This window comes from Aegilops tauschii, chromosome 7, assembly GCF_002575655.3.
Source record: "Aegilops tauschii subsp. strangulata cultivar AL8/78 chromosome 7, Aet v6.0, whole genome shotgun sequence".
NCBI lineage: Eukaryota > Viridiplantae > Streptophyta > Magnoliopsida > Poales > Poaceae > Aegilops > Aegilops tauschii.
This window is the reverse complement of record NC_053041.3, coordinates 194,263,676-194,279,641: the sequence shown is the minus strand read 5'-3', so window position 1 is coordinate 194,279,641 and position 15,966 is coordinate 194,263,676.

The following is a 15,966-nucleotide window of genomic DNA, read 5'->3' as shown; positions in this document are numbered from 1 at the left end:
CACGACGGCGTGGTGACGGTGTTGGTGAAGAACAATCTCCGCAGGGCTTCGCCTAAGCACTACGAAAACTATGATGGAGGATAAACTAGAGGGGACGGAGTTGCCGGCACACGGCTTGGTGTTTCTTGATGTGTCTTGGGTGCTAGCCCTACCCCTCTATTTATATGTTGAGCCTTGGGGTCGAAACTTGGAGTAAAAGCCTCCACAAAGTCGGTTTCACCCGAAAGGCAAGAGTCCTTCTCGGACTCCAGGGCCAGACGCCACGGTTCCCGGCGTCTGGACGCAGACGCCAGGTACCCTGGCGTCTGGCCCCTGGACTCCGCAAAACTTCCTTTTGCACTTTCCAAAAACCTCGTGGGCTTTCCCCTTTGGCCCAGATAAAGTGTTCTCGTGCCCAAACATTTTGGGAAACATCCGGAACCCCTTCCGATGGATTCCGGAAACTTTCCGGAGATCAAACACTACTATCCACATATCAATCTTTACTTCCGGACCATTCCGGAGTTCCTCGTCATATCCGTGATCTCATCCAAAACTCCGAACAACATTCGGTCACCAACATACATAACTCATAGTACTATATCGTCAACGAACGTTAAGCGTGCGGACCCTACGGGTTCGAGAACTATGTAGACATGACCGAGACACCTCTCTTGTCAATAACCAATAGCGGGACCTAGATGCCCATATTGGCTCCTACATATTCTACGAAGATCTTTATCGGTCAGACCGCATAACAACATACGTTGTTCCTTTGTCATCGGTATGTTACTTGCCCGAGATTCGATCGTCGGTATCTCAATACCTAGTTCAATCTCGTTACCGGCAAGTCTCTTTACTCGTTCCGTAATACATCATCCCGCAACTAACTCATTACTTGCAATGCTTGCAAGGCTTATAGTGATGTGCATTACCGAGTGGGCCCAGAGATACCTCTCCGACAATCGGAGTGACAAATCCTAATCTCGAAATACGCCAACCCAACAAGTACCTTTGGAGACACCTGTAGAGCACCTTTATAATCACCCAGTTACGTTGTGACATTTGGTAGCACACAAAGTGTTCCTCTGGTAAACGGGAGTTGCATAATCTCATAGTCATAGGAACATGTATAAGTCATGAAGAAAGCAATAGCAACATACTAAACGATCGAGTGCTAAGCTAACGGAATGGGTCAAGTCAATCACATCATTCTCCTAATGATGTGATCCCGTTAATCAAATAACAACTCTTTGTCCATGGTTAGGAAACATAACCATCTTTGATTAACGAGCTAGTCAAGTAGAGGCATACTAGTGACACTCTGTTTGTCTATGTATCCACACATGTATTATGTTTCCGGTTAATACAATTCTAGCATGAATAATAAACATTTATCATGATATAAGGAAATAAATAATAACTTTATTATTGCCTCTAGGGCATATTTCCTTCAGTCTCCCACTTGCACTAGAGTCAATAATCTAGTTCACATCACCATGTGATTTAATACCAATAATTCACATCACCATGTGATTAACACCCATAGTTCACATCGTCATGTGACCAACACCCAAAGGGTTTACTAGAGTCAATAATCTAGTTCACATCACTATGTTATTAACACCCAAAGAGTACTAAGGTGTGATCATGTTTTGCTTGTGAGAGAAGTTTAGTCAACGGGTCTGCCACATTCAGATCCGTATGTATTTTGCAAATTTCTATGTCAACAATGCTCTGTACGGAGCTACTCTAGGTAAGTGCTCCCACTTTCAATATGTATCTAGATTGTGACTTAGAGTCATCCAGATCGGTGTCAAAGCTTGCATCGACGTAACTCTTTACGACGAACTCCTTATCACCTCCATAACCGAGAAATATATCCTTATTCCGCTAAGGATAATTTTGACCGCTTTCCAGTGATCTACTCCTAGATCACTATTGTACTCCCTTGCCAAACTTATGGTGAGGTACACAATAGGTCTGATACTCAGCATAGCATACTTGATAGAACCTATGGCTGAGGCATAGGGAATGACTCTTCATTCTCTTTCTATTTTTCTGTCGTGGTCGGGTTTTGAGTCTTTACTCAACTTCACACCTTGGAACACATGCAAGAACTCTTTCTTTGACTGTTCCATTTTGAACTATTTCAAAATCCTGTCAAGGTATGTACTCATTGAAAAAAAAACTTATCAAGCGTCTTGATCTATCTCTATAGATCTTGATGCTCAACATGTAAGCAGCTTCACCGAGGTCTTTCTTTGAAAAACTCCTTTTCAAACACTCCTTTATGCTTTGCAGAATAATTCTACATTATTTCCGATCAACAATATGTCATTCACATATACTTATCAGAAATGCTGTAGTGCTCCCACTCACTTTCTTGTAAATACAGGCTTCACCGCAAGTCTGTATAAAACTATATCCTTTGATCAACTTATCAAAGCATATATTCCAACTCCGAGATGCTTGCACCAGTCCATAGATGGATCGCTGGAGCTTGCATATTTTGTTAGCATCTTTAGGATTGACAAAACCTTCTGGTTGCATCATATACAACTCTTCTTTAATAAATCCATTAAGGAATGCAGTTTTGTTTATCCATTTGCCAGATTTCATAAAATGCGGCAATTGCTAACATGATTCGGACAAACTTAAGCATAGATACGAGTGAGAAACTCTCATTGTAGTCAACACCTTGAACTTGTCGAAAACCTTTTGCGACAATTCTAGCTTTGTAGATAGTAACACTACTATCAGCGTCCGTCTTCCTCTTGAAGATCCATTTAATCTCAATGGCTCGCCGATAATTGGGCAAGTCAATCATAGTCCATACTTTGTTCTCATACATGGATCTCATCTCAGATTTCATGGCCTCAAGCCATTTCGCGGAATCTGGGCTCATCATCGCTTCCTCATAGTTCGTAGGTTTATCATGGTCTAGTAACATGACTTCCAGTACATGATTACCGTACGACTCTGGTGTGGATCTCACTCTAGTTGACCTATGAGGTTCGGTAGTAACTTGATCTGAAGTTACATGATCATCATCATTAGCTTCCTCACTAATTGGTGTAGTAGTCACAGGAACAGATTTCTGCGATGAACTACTTTCCAATAGGGGAGCAGGTACAGTTACCTCATCAAGTTCTACTTTCCTCCCACTCACTTCTTTCGAGAGAAACTCCTTCTCCAGAAAGGATCCATTCTTAGCAACGAATGTCTTGCCTTTGGATTTGTGATAGAAGGTGTACCCAACAGTTCCTTTGGGTATCCTATGAAGACACATTTCTCCGATTTGGGTTTGAGCTTATCAGGATGAAACCTTTTCTTATAAGCATCGCAACCCCAAATTTTAAGAAACGACAACTTTGGTTTCTTGCCAAACCACAGTTCATACGGTGTCGTCTCAACGGATTTAGATGGTGCCCTTTTTAATGTGAATGCAGCTGTCTCTAATGCATAACCCCAAAACTATAGTGGTAAATTGGTAAGAAACATCATAGATTGCACTATATCCAATCAAGTACGGTTATGACATTTGGACACACCATTATGCTGTGGTGTTCCAGGTGGCACGAATTTTGTGAAACTATTCCACATTGTTTTAATTGAAGGCCAAACTCGTAACTCAAATATTTTACCTCCGCGATCATATCATAGAAACTTTTATTTTTGTTACGATGATTCTCCACTTCACTCTAAAATTCTTTGAACTTTTCAAATGTTTCAGACTTGTGTTTTATCAAGTAGATATACCCATATCTGCTCAAATCATCTGTGAAGGTCAGAAAATAATGATACCCACTGCGAGCCTCAACACTCATCGGATTGCATACATCAGTATGTATTATTTCCAATAAGTCAGTTGCTTGCTCCATTGTTCCGGAGAACGAGTTTTAGTCATCTTGCCCATAAGGCGTGGTTCGCAAGCATCAAGTGATTCATAATCAAGTGATTCCAAAATTCCATCAGCATGGAGTTTCTTCATGCGCTTTACACCAATATGACCTAAACGCCAGTGCCACAAATAAGTTGCACTATCATTATTAACTTTGCATCTTTTGGCTTCAATATTATGAATATGTGTATTACTACGATCGAGATCCAACAAACCATTTTCATTGGGTGTATGACCATAGAAGGTTTTATTCATGTAAACAGAACAACAATTATTCTCTAACTTAAATGAATAACCGTATTGCAATAAACATGATCAAATCATATTCATGCTCAACGCAAACACCAAATAACACTTATTTAGGTTCAACAACAATACCAAAAGTGTAGGGAGCGTGCGATGATGATCATACCAATCTTGGAACCACTTCCAACACACATCGTCACTTCACCCTTAACTAGTCTCTGTTCATTCTACAACTCCTGTTTCGAGTTACTACTCTTTAGCAACTGAACCAGTATCAAATACCGAGGGGTTGCTAAGAACACTAGTAGAATACACATCAATAATCTATATATCAAATATACCTTTGTTCACTTTTGCCATCCTTCTTATCCACCAAATACTTGGGGCAGTTCCGCTTCAAGTGACCAGTCTCTTTGTAGTAGAAGCACTTAGTCTCAGGCTTAGGTCCAGACTTGGGCTTCTTCACTTGAGCAGCACTTGCTTGCCGTTCTTCTTGAAATTCCCCTTCTATCCCTTTGCCCTTTTCTTGAAACTAGTGGTCTTGTTAACCATCAACACTTGATGCTCTTTCTTGATTTCTACCTTCGTCGATTTCAGCATCGCGAAGATCTCGGGAATTACTTTCGTCATCCCTTGCATACTATAGTTCATCACGAAGTTCTACTAACTTGGTGATGGTGACTAGAGAATTCTGTCAATCACTATTTTATCTGGAAGATTAACTCCCACTTGATTCAAGCGATTGTAGTACCCAGACAATCTGAGCACATGCTCACTGCTTGAGCTATTCTCCTCCATCTTTTAGCTATAGAACTTGTTGGAGACTTCATATCTCTCAACTCGGGTATTTGCTTGAAATATTAACTTCAACTCCCAGAACATCTCATATGGTCCATGACGTTCAAAACGTCTTTGAAGTCCCGATTCTAAGCCGTTAAGCATGGTGCACTAAACTATCAAGTAGTCATCATATTGAGCTAACCAAACATTCATAATGTCTGCATCTGCTCCTGCAATAGGTCTGTCACCTAGCAGTGCATCAAGGACATAATTCTTCTGTGCAGCAATGAGGATAATCCTCAGATCACGGATCCAATCCGCATCTTTGCTACTAACATCTTTCAACATAATTTTTCTCTAGGAACATATCAAGAATAAACACAGGGAAGCAACAACGCGAGCTATTGATCTACAACATAATTAGCAAAATACTATCAGGACTAAGTTCATGATAAATTTGAGTTCAATTAATCATATTACTTAAGAACTCCCACTTAGATAGACATCCCTCTAATCCTCTAAGTGATCACGTGATCCATATCAACTAAACCATGTCCGATCATCACGTGAGATGGAGTAGTTTCAACGGTGAACATCACTATGTTGATCATATCTACTATATGATTCACGCTCGACCTTTCGGTCTCCATGTTCCGAGGCCATATCTGTTATATGCTAGGCTCGTCAAGCTTAACCTGAGTATTCCACGTGTGCAACTGTTTTGCACCCGTTGTATTTGAACGTAGAGCCTATCACACCCGATCATCACGTGGTGTCTCAGCACGAAGAACTTTCGCAACGGTGCATACTCAGGGAGAACACTTATACTTTGATAATATAGTGAGGGATCATCTTATAATGCTACCGTCAATCAAAGCAAGATAAGATGCATAAAAGATAAACATCACATGCAATCAATATAAGTGATATGATATGGCCATCATCATCTTGTGCTTGTGATCTCCATCTCCGAAGCACCGTCATGATCACCATCGTCACCGGCGCGACACCTTGATCTCCATCGTAGTATTGTTGTCGTCTCGCCAACTATTGCTTCTATGACTATCGCTACCGCTTAGTGATAAAGTAAAGCAATTACAAGGCGATTGCATTGCATACAATAAAGCGACAACCATATGGCTCCTGCCAGTTGCCGATAACTCGGTTATAAAACATGATCATCTCATACAATAAAATTTAGTATCATGTCTTGACCATATCACATCACAACATGCCCTGCAAAAACAAGTTAGACGTCCTCTACTTTGTTGTTGCAAGTTTTACGTGGCTGCTATGGGCTTAGCAAGAACCGTTCTCACCTACGCATCAAAACCACAACGATAGTTTGTCAAGTTGGTGCCGTTTTAACCTTCGCAAGGACAGAGCGTAGCCACACTCGGTTCAACTAAAGTTGGAGAAACTGACACCCGCCAGCCACCTGTGTGCAAAGCACGTCGGTAGAACCAGTTTCGTGTAAGCGTACGCGTAATGTCGGTCCGGGCCGCTTCATCCAACAATACCGCCGAACCAAAGTATGACATGCTGGTAAGCAGTATGACTTATATCGCCCACAACTCACTTGTGTTCTACTCGTGCATATAACATCAACGCATAAAACCAGGCTCGGATGCCACTGTTGAGGAACATAGTAATTTCAAAAAATTTCCTACGCACACGCAAGATCATGGTGATGCATAGCAATGAGAGGGGAGAGTGTTGTCTACGTACCCTCGTAGACCATAAGCGGAAGCGTTTTATCAACGCGGTTGATGTAGTCGTACGTCTTCACAATCCGACCAATCCAAGTACCGAACGCATGGCACCTCCGAGTTCTGCACATGTTCAGCTCGATGACGTCCTCGCCTTCTCGATCCAGCAAGAGGGGCGAAGTAGTAGATGAGTTCCGGCAGCACGACGGCGTGGTGACGGTGTTGGTGAAGAACAATCTCCGCAGGGCTTCGCCTAAGCACTACGAAAACTATGACGGAAGATAAACTAGAGGGGACGGGGTTGCCGACACACGGCTTGGTGTTTCTTGATGTGTCCTGGGTGCTAGCCCTACCTCTCTATTTATATGTTGAGCCTTGGGTTCGAAACTTGGAGTAAAAGCCTCCACAAAGTCGGTTTCACCCGAAAGGCAAGAGTCCTTCTCGGACTCCAGGGCCAGATGCCAGGGTTCCCGGCGTCTGGACCCAGACGCCAGGGACCCTGGTGTCTGGCCCCTGGACTCCGCAAAACTTCCTTTTGCGCTTTCCAAAAACCTCGTGGGCTTTCCCCTTTGGCCCAGATAAAGTGTTCTCGTGCCCAAACATTTCGGGAAACATCCGGAACCCCTTCCGATGGATTCCGGAACCTTTCCGGAGATCAAACACTACTATCCACATATCAATCTTTACTTCCGGACCATTCCGGAGTTCCTCGTCATATCCGTGATCTCATCCAAAACTCCGAACAACATTCGGTCACCAACATACATAACTCATAGTACTATATCGTCAACGAACGTTAAGCGTGCGGACCCTACGGGTTCGAGAACTATGTAGACATGACCGAGACACCTCTCTTGTCAATAACCAATAGCGGGACCTGGATGCCCATATTGGCTCCTACATATTCTACGAAGATCTTTATCGGTCAGACCGCATAACAACATACGTTGTTCCCTTTGTCATCGGTATGTTACTTGCCCGAGATTCGATCGTCGGTATCTCAATACCTAGTTCAATCTCGTTACTGGCAAGTCTCTTTACTCGTTCCGTAATACATCATCCCGCAACTAACTCATTAGGTGCAATGCTTGCAAGGCTTATAGTGATGTGCATTACCGAGTGGGCCCAGAGATACCTCTCCGACAATCGGAGTGACAAATCCTAATCTCGAAATACGCCAACCCAACAAGTACCTTTGGAGACACCTGTAGAGCACCTTTATAATCACCCAGTTACGTTGTGACGTTTGGTAGCACACAAAGTGTTCCTCCGGTAAACGGGAGTTGCATAATCTCATAGTCATAGGAACATGTATAAGTCATGAAGAAAGCAATAGCAACATACTAAACGATCGAGTGCTAAGCTAACGGAATGGGTCAAGTCAATCACATCATTCTCCTAATGATGTGATCCCGTTAATCAAATAACAACTCTTTGTCCATGGTTAGGAAACATAACCATCTTTGATTAACGAGCTAGTCAAGTAGAGGCATACTAGTGACACTCTGTTTGTCTATGTATTCACACATGTATTATGTTTCCGGTTAATACAAATCTAGCATGAATAATAAACATTTATCATGATATAAGGAAATAAATAATAACTTTATTATTGCCTCTAGGGCATATTTCCTTCAGCACTTTCGTTACGACACATGCAGTTACACATGGGAAGATGGGTCATTCGTATAGTAATAGTTTTGCCAAAAAGGAAGAAGGAAAAATGCACTGCTGCCTCCTTGTGCACATCACCCACCGTCGTTCCGCTCGTTGCTGCTGCTGTCGACGATCCCGTCGTATGCACAACTATACGCGAGAGCAGGCATTCGAAACCCCGCCCTTTGCGATCCTGCATCGGGAAAAGGGCGATCTCGGCACATTCGACGTCACCATGTCAACTAAAGTCGAGAAGAAGGCCGCCATCACCGCCCCGCGACTTCGAGTGAGTAGCATAAAACTATTACTTTTCAGGTTATGGTTCCAAAAAACTACTGGATTTTTGTTTGTCGTTGATAACTACCAAAAAGTGTGGTCGGCTGTTTCAAAAAACCCAAACTGCTCGTTGCTAACATTTTAACATGTTTTCTGATAGGGGTGGCCCGCCAGTTAGGCTACATGCGGGGGGAGGGGGTTAACGCCCGGTAGCTGACCGGTACAGACGGAACCAACTGGCTCAGTCATGAGTAGATCGAGTCGTCGCTATCTCCCTCACTCCAATGCTCTCACTCCTCTCGCTGTCACTCTTCTCTCTGGCTCTGCCTAGCTGAAATTGCAACTAATCTCTGGGTGGTTTTGGTAATTCTTAACAACATATAGCTCATTGAACTAATACTCTTTAAGATGATCATTTCAGAAAGTTCAATGATTGGCATGGCATGGACTAGTGATGTGGACCCCTCAAAATGCTAAGGACACATATTGGCAAAAGCACAAGACTCTACCTTTTTCATTTTTAGTGATCCAAGATCACATTGAGTCCATAGGAAAAGCCAATACTATTAAAAGGGGATGAGGTGTTGCTTAATGGCTTGCTTGCTCAAAATGCTTAGTGGTATGCTCCAAAACCCTCAACCACTTTCTCATTTCCACATATGTCCTAAACCTAAAGTCAAACTCGGCCCCACCGATTTGATCTATCCGGCACCACCGAGTTCATTTGACATAGCCATAGCCAGAAACCCTAATCAGTTCGGTCTCACCGATAGGGATCTCGGTCTCACCAAGATGGGATTGCAAACTCTCTTTTTACTTTTCATAACGTTTCGGTCTAACCGAAATGAGCGATCGGTCCCACCGAGTTCGCAATGCAAACTCTCTATTTCCTTTTCATAATGTTTCGGTCTCACCGAAATGGGCGATCGGTCCCACCGAGTTTGCCTGTTACTGAAATCGGTTTCACCGAGTTCATGTGATCGGTCTCACCGAGACCAAGTTATGCCCTAACCCTAGCACATCGGTCCCGCCGAGTTGATCATGTCAGTCCCACCCAAATGCCTAACGTTCACATTTTGAACTGAATCGGTCTGACCGAGTTTCACTATTCGGTCCCACCGAGTTTAGTAAATTGTGTGTAACGGTTAGATTTTGTGTGGAGGCTATATATACCCCTCCACCCTTCCTCCATTTGTGAGGAGAGCCATCAGATGTGCCTACACTTCCAGCATTCATTTTCTGAGAGAGAACCACCTACTCATGTGTTAAGACCAAGACATTCCAATCCAACCACAAGAATCTTGATCTCTAGCCTTCCCCAAGTTGCTTTCCACTCAAATCATCTTTCCACCATATCCAAATCTGTGAGAGAGATTTGAGTGTTGGGGAGAGTATAATTTGAAGCACAAGAGCAAGGAGTTCATCATCAACACACCATCTATTACTTTTTGGAGAGTGGTGTCTCCTAGATTGGTTAGGTGTCACTTGGGAGCCTCCATCAAGATTGTGGAGTTGAACCAAGGAGTTTGTACGGGCAAGGAGATCACCTACTTCGTGAAGATCTACCCTAGTGAGGCAAGTCCTTCGTGGGCGATGGCCATGGTGGGATAGACAAGGTTGCTTCTTCGTAGACCCTTCGTGGGTGGAGCCCTCCGTGGACTCGCGCAGCCATTACCCTTCGTGGGTTGAAGTCTCCATCAACGTGGATGTACGATAACACCACCTATTGGAACCACTCCAAAAATCTCCATGTCTACATTGCGTTTGCTCCCTCCAAACTCCTCCCCTTTACCTTCATATGCAATGATTTACATTCCGCTGCTATACTCTTAGAATTGCATGTGTAGGTTGATTGCTTAACTTGTGATAAGTTGCTAAAATCTGCCAAAACTTAAAATTGGGAAAAGGCTAGATTTTTATTTGGTCAAGTAGTCTAATCACCCCCCTCTAGACATACTTTCGATCCTACAAGTGGTATCAGAGCTTTGGTCTCCATTTGCCTTGATTTCCATAGCTTTGGTGATCATAGCCTTGGTTTCACAACCTAGGAGAGTATGGCGTCTAGCGGGGGAAATTACCACCGTAGAGGTCCTTACTTTGATGGTACTAATTTCGCTAGTTGGAAGCATACGATGAAAATGCATATTCTTGGACATAACCCCGCCGTTTGGGCTATTGTGTGTATTGGCTTGCAAGGTGAATTCTTTGATGGGAGAGAACCTAATCGTGAAGCAACCGCGGAAGAATTTAAGATGTTGCAATATAATGCTCAAGCTTGTGATATCCTCTTCAACGGATTGTGCCCCAAAGAATTCAACAAAATCAGCCGTCTTGAGAATGCTAAGGAATTTTGGGACACTTTGATTGATATGCACGAAGGTACCGACTCTGTCAAGGAATCCAAATTAGATGTGCTTCAAAGTCAGCTTGACAAGTTCAAAATGAAGGATGGTGAAGGTGTCGCTGAAATGTACTCTAGGCTTGCTCTCATCACAAACGAGATTGCCGTCTTAGGAAGTGAAGAGATGACCAATAGATTCATCATCAAGAGGATCCTAAGAGCCTTGGTTGGAAAATATGATACCGTGTGCACATTGATCCAAATGATGCCCAATTACAAATATCTCAAGCCAACCGAAGTCATTGGTAGAATTGTTGCTCATGAGATGTCACTCAAGGATAAAGAAGAGCTTCACAACAAGTCTAGTGGTGCTTACAAAGCCTCGTGTGATGCTCCTACATCATCAACTGAGAAACAAGCCTTCAATGAAGAATTGAGCCTAATGGTGAAGAACTTCAACAAGTTCTACAAGAGTAGAAGCAAAGAAAGAAGTTCCAAGTCAAGGTCCTACAATGACAAACGATCTTCTAGTCGTGAGCGTAATTGCTACAATTGTGGAAGAACCGGACACTATTCCAATGAGTGTACGGCTTCCTACAGAAGAAGAGAAGAATCACCTAAAAGGAGAAGCAAAAGAGAAGAATCACCTCCAAGGGAGAGAAGGAGTAGAGATGATCGTTATGAACGAAGAACGTCTCGCAGAAGCAAGGATTCAGAAAGAAAGGACAAGTCATGAAGGAGCTACACAAAACGAAGACATCAAGCTCATGTTGGTGAATGGGTATCCGGCCCCAACTCCTACCACCACTCCGAGAGAAGTTATCACTCCGACTCAGAATATACTCAAGATGAAGGTGTTGCCGGTCTAGCACTTGTGTCAACCAACTCCTATGACATATTTGACTCACCAAATGAAGGAATTGGAAGATGCTTCATCGCTAAAGGCCCAAAGGTATCATACCCCGAGTATGTTGATTTCAATAGTGATGAAGATGATTTGCTAGGTGATGATGATTTACTTGTTGACAACTCTAGTGATGAAAACTATGATGAACTCGAATTAATCATGCTAAACAAGATAAAACGAATGGCGATGATAAGAACGAGATTGAGCGTCTAACTAAAGAACTAAACACTCTTAAGTTAGCTCATGAAACTACCTTAGAAGATCATCGAGAGCTTTTAAAGACTCATGAGAAGCTACGCTTTGAAAAGCTCAACCTAGAGCAAGAGCATGGGTTCTTAAAAGCAATCAATGATGATCTTCATAAGAAAAGTTCTTCTTACATTGCCAAGCGTTTACTCTTGTCTACTTACATGCCACAAGTAAAATCTAGCAACAAGAGTAAGAAAGATTCTTCATCTAGTAGTAACAATGATCATGCTAAATCCAATATTGTTGCTTCTAGTAGTTCTCTTGATTCCACTAATGATTCTATTAGCCAAGTTACACTTGAGCAAGAAAATAGCTTATTGAAGGGAATTATAGAGAAAGGTGTTTACAAAAGCCTTGCCGGAAGTAAGCAATTTGAGGAAATTATACGCAAGCAAGGAAGGCACGGGAAGAATCAAGGTGTTGGTTTTGAACGAAAGTTCAATGCCAATGGAGTTGAGTGGAAAGAAGATCAATACCCCAAGACGAAGTTTGTTCCTCAACAAGATAAGTATGATCCTACTTCTTTCAAGGGGACACAAGCTCAAGATGATGTTCCACCACAAGACCACAAGCAAAAAGGCAAGGACAAGATTCAAGAGGATATTGATACATTTGAAGAAGCTCCTAAGGCCTTGGTTAAGTGGGTTCCCAAGACTACATTAATTTCTACCTCATCAAGTACGACTACAACTCCAAGGATTCCCATAAAGTTGATGTGGATCCCGATGAAGAAGAACTAGAGAGTTCTTGAGGGTGACTCCGCCAACATACTTCACTCAGATTTATTTTGGCAATGACAAGTGCAATCAACTTCCACATCTTGCACTAGTTCAAGGAGTCACAAACCCTCTTGTTGGTAAGACAAGGGACAAGGTAACCTAATGCTTTCATGGACACCATCTTGTGTGTACTTCACTCTATGTCTATGGATATCCTTGTTTGTTCCTTGTCGGACTAACCCATGTAGGTATTGAAAGTGCAACTCACTCCAATGGACTGCTCCAAATGATCTACATCAACATTGAGCATCCACATCTTCAACATCTACATGAACTCATCATCGACAAAACCCAAGGTTAGTTCATCCCTCTTAGGGGGGATATCACATCTAGGGGGAGCTTTACTCTAAGAATTGAGCTAATGCAACCCTAACGGTGTGAACACAACAATGCTTTATGTAAAGTGGTAACCCCACTTGTGCTTAAACGATGAGTATGAACTATGATCAAATGTTCTCATTTGACTCCTCAGTCAATATACTCATATTTCATTTGCCACATATTTCATTTGCCATCTTATTGAGTGAGCATGTTGATTGCATATTTTTCCCATTCGAGGACATCCATTTGTTGCTTTGATTGTTTGGCTCTTTTTCTTTTGCCAAATGGATGGACAAGAACGCCTAAGAACATTCTCTAGCTATCTATGCTTTTCTCATCTCAAACTCTGTTCATGCTACATCACAAAGTTTGATCAAGTCAGATTCGAACCCTCTGGGTGAGGAGCACTCGGAGTCACCGATTCGTCATAGACTTAAACTTCCAAAACCTCTCTGTGTATCTCGGTCTGACCGATTCATCCTTTTCGGTCATACCGAGTTCATTGAGTTGATCTAGGTTTTCAATCTCGGTGCAACCGATTTGAACTATTCGGTCACACCGAGTTGCAGTAACCGCTTGCGATTCTGCATCTTGGTGCCACCGAGTCATTCCACTCGGTCAGACTGACAGGGTCAGGATATAAATACCCACGAGTCAAAATTTGGAAATTTCTTCGAAACCTTTCGCCCGCGCGTATCCTGCTCTACCGACTTGGGTCTCCGGGTCGTCTTCTCATCGCCAGCGACCTCCTGCCGCTGGTCTCCGCCGCCGTCAACGGGAATCTTCACCGCCATTGCCGCCGTAGCGAGCTCATCGCCAAGTTAGGGTATGATTTCGATCCTTTGTGTAATCTTTACCTCCAATTCTGAGCACAAAGTCAATGCCATGATTCTTGCTACATTTGAAATACTTCTATCCAGTAAAAACTTCCTTCAGATTAGTTATGATTCGAAAATTTAGGGTTAGGTTCCGCCGAACTCATCTCGGACCGATCGAGTTGTAGAAATCGGTCTCACCGATTTGGCTTAGGCCATTGCACTTGTAACTTTCGGTCTGACCGAAATTTGCAAATCGGTGTGACCGAGTTTAACTCTCAGTGAAACCCTAGCAATCTCGGAGTCACCGAAATGTGTCTCGGTCTGACCGATCTCACTTGTTCAGACTCTAATATTGCTCCGGTGTCACCGAGTTTAACAAATCGGTAGCTCTGAAATGCTTTCTGTAGAAAACTAAAACTAAGTTTTTGACTCATTTGTTTTACAAAATATCTGTACTTTGTGATGCTCATCCACTCTATCTCAACTACATCTATTCACAGGGTCAGCTTTCAGTTTGCAGTGTCAATAATGTCTGATCAGAGTGATAGCTAAAATAAGTCTAAAGAGCAAGTTAACCTGAGTGAGGGCACTAGTCCCTCTGGCAGCTATGATGAGGGTAGCAGAAGCACCCCAAGCAACTTGCCCAAGACAACAACAAGGACTAGGAGAAAGAGAAACTCTGATTCATAGGATGAAGACTATGTTGCTACTGAGGAAGAAGTCAGCTCAAAGAAGAAAGTTGTCAAGAAGGAATTTGGCACAACAGCTTCAACAAAGCCTGGTTTGAACAAGAAGGCTCATGCAAAGAGAGTGCCCATGTCTAAGGCCAGAGCCCCAACTCTTAAAGCATCCAAATCAACTATTGGAGAGGCTGCTGGTGAGGGCAATAAGAGAAAAGAAAGGGTCAAGAAGACCATGGCTAGAGTAATTGGGAGATCCTCCATGATGAGAGACCTTGCTGAGGATGAGGAAGAAGATGAAGAAGAGGATGCTGCACCAGCACCTAAAGCTCAGAAGCTGATGGGGGATGCCATCAAGTCTGGGGCTGCTCCTTCAAAGCCCAAGACTGCCCCCAAAGCTACTGCTCCAGCCCCCAAAACTGCACCAAAGAGAAGCACCAGGAACATTCCAGCTGCTGAGAAGAACAAGGCCCCAGTGCCTGAAATGGAAGAAGAAGAAGGAGCCCAAGTGCTAAGAAAACTGAAGCCCAAGATCCCAGATCATGATGATACACATCCAGTAGCTGAAAACATGAAGATCAGGAAGGATGCAGTTCTCAGACTGTGGAGACAGTCAGAACCCTATGCTTCAAGAAGGAGGACTGCTGTAGACTACAGGTTCCATACTAAGGAACAAGAAGACTTCTATGAGACTGTGCTCCTAGATAAGAAGCCCATAGTCAATGATATGAGATGGGTTGATTGGAAATATATTGATGAAAATGAAGATCACTTCCCTGGAGTTCATGAAAGCTTCGGGATGAATGGAGTTGATGCCTTTGTGGGTCATAAATTGACCAAGTGGAATGATGAGCTTATCATGCAATTCTGTTCAACAGCTCACTTCTACCCAGATGGCAGAGTTGTTTGGATGTCCGAAGGTACAAGGTACCAGTCTACCATTGCTGAGTGGGCCAAGCTAATCAATGCCCCCGAAGAGCATGAAGATGACACTGATGTGTATGCCAAGCCAAGGAAGGGACACAACTCCATGGCACATATGTACAAAGAGATTCCATCATAATAAATTTTCTCATCAAAACTTGGGGGACTAAAAATATCATATTCATCAAATATAGCATCCCCAAGCTTATGGCCTTGCATATCATTAGCATCATGGATATTCAAAGAATTCAAACTAACAACATTGCAATCATGCTCATCATTCAAAGATTTTTTATCAAACATTTTATAAAATTCTTCTTCTATCAATTGAGCAAAATTTTCCTTTCCATCATTTTCAAGAAAGATATTATAAAGATGATCAATAATATGATGCAAC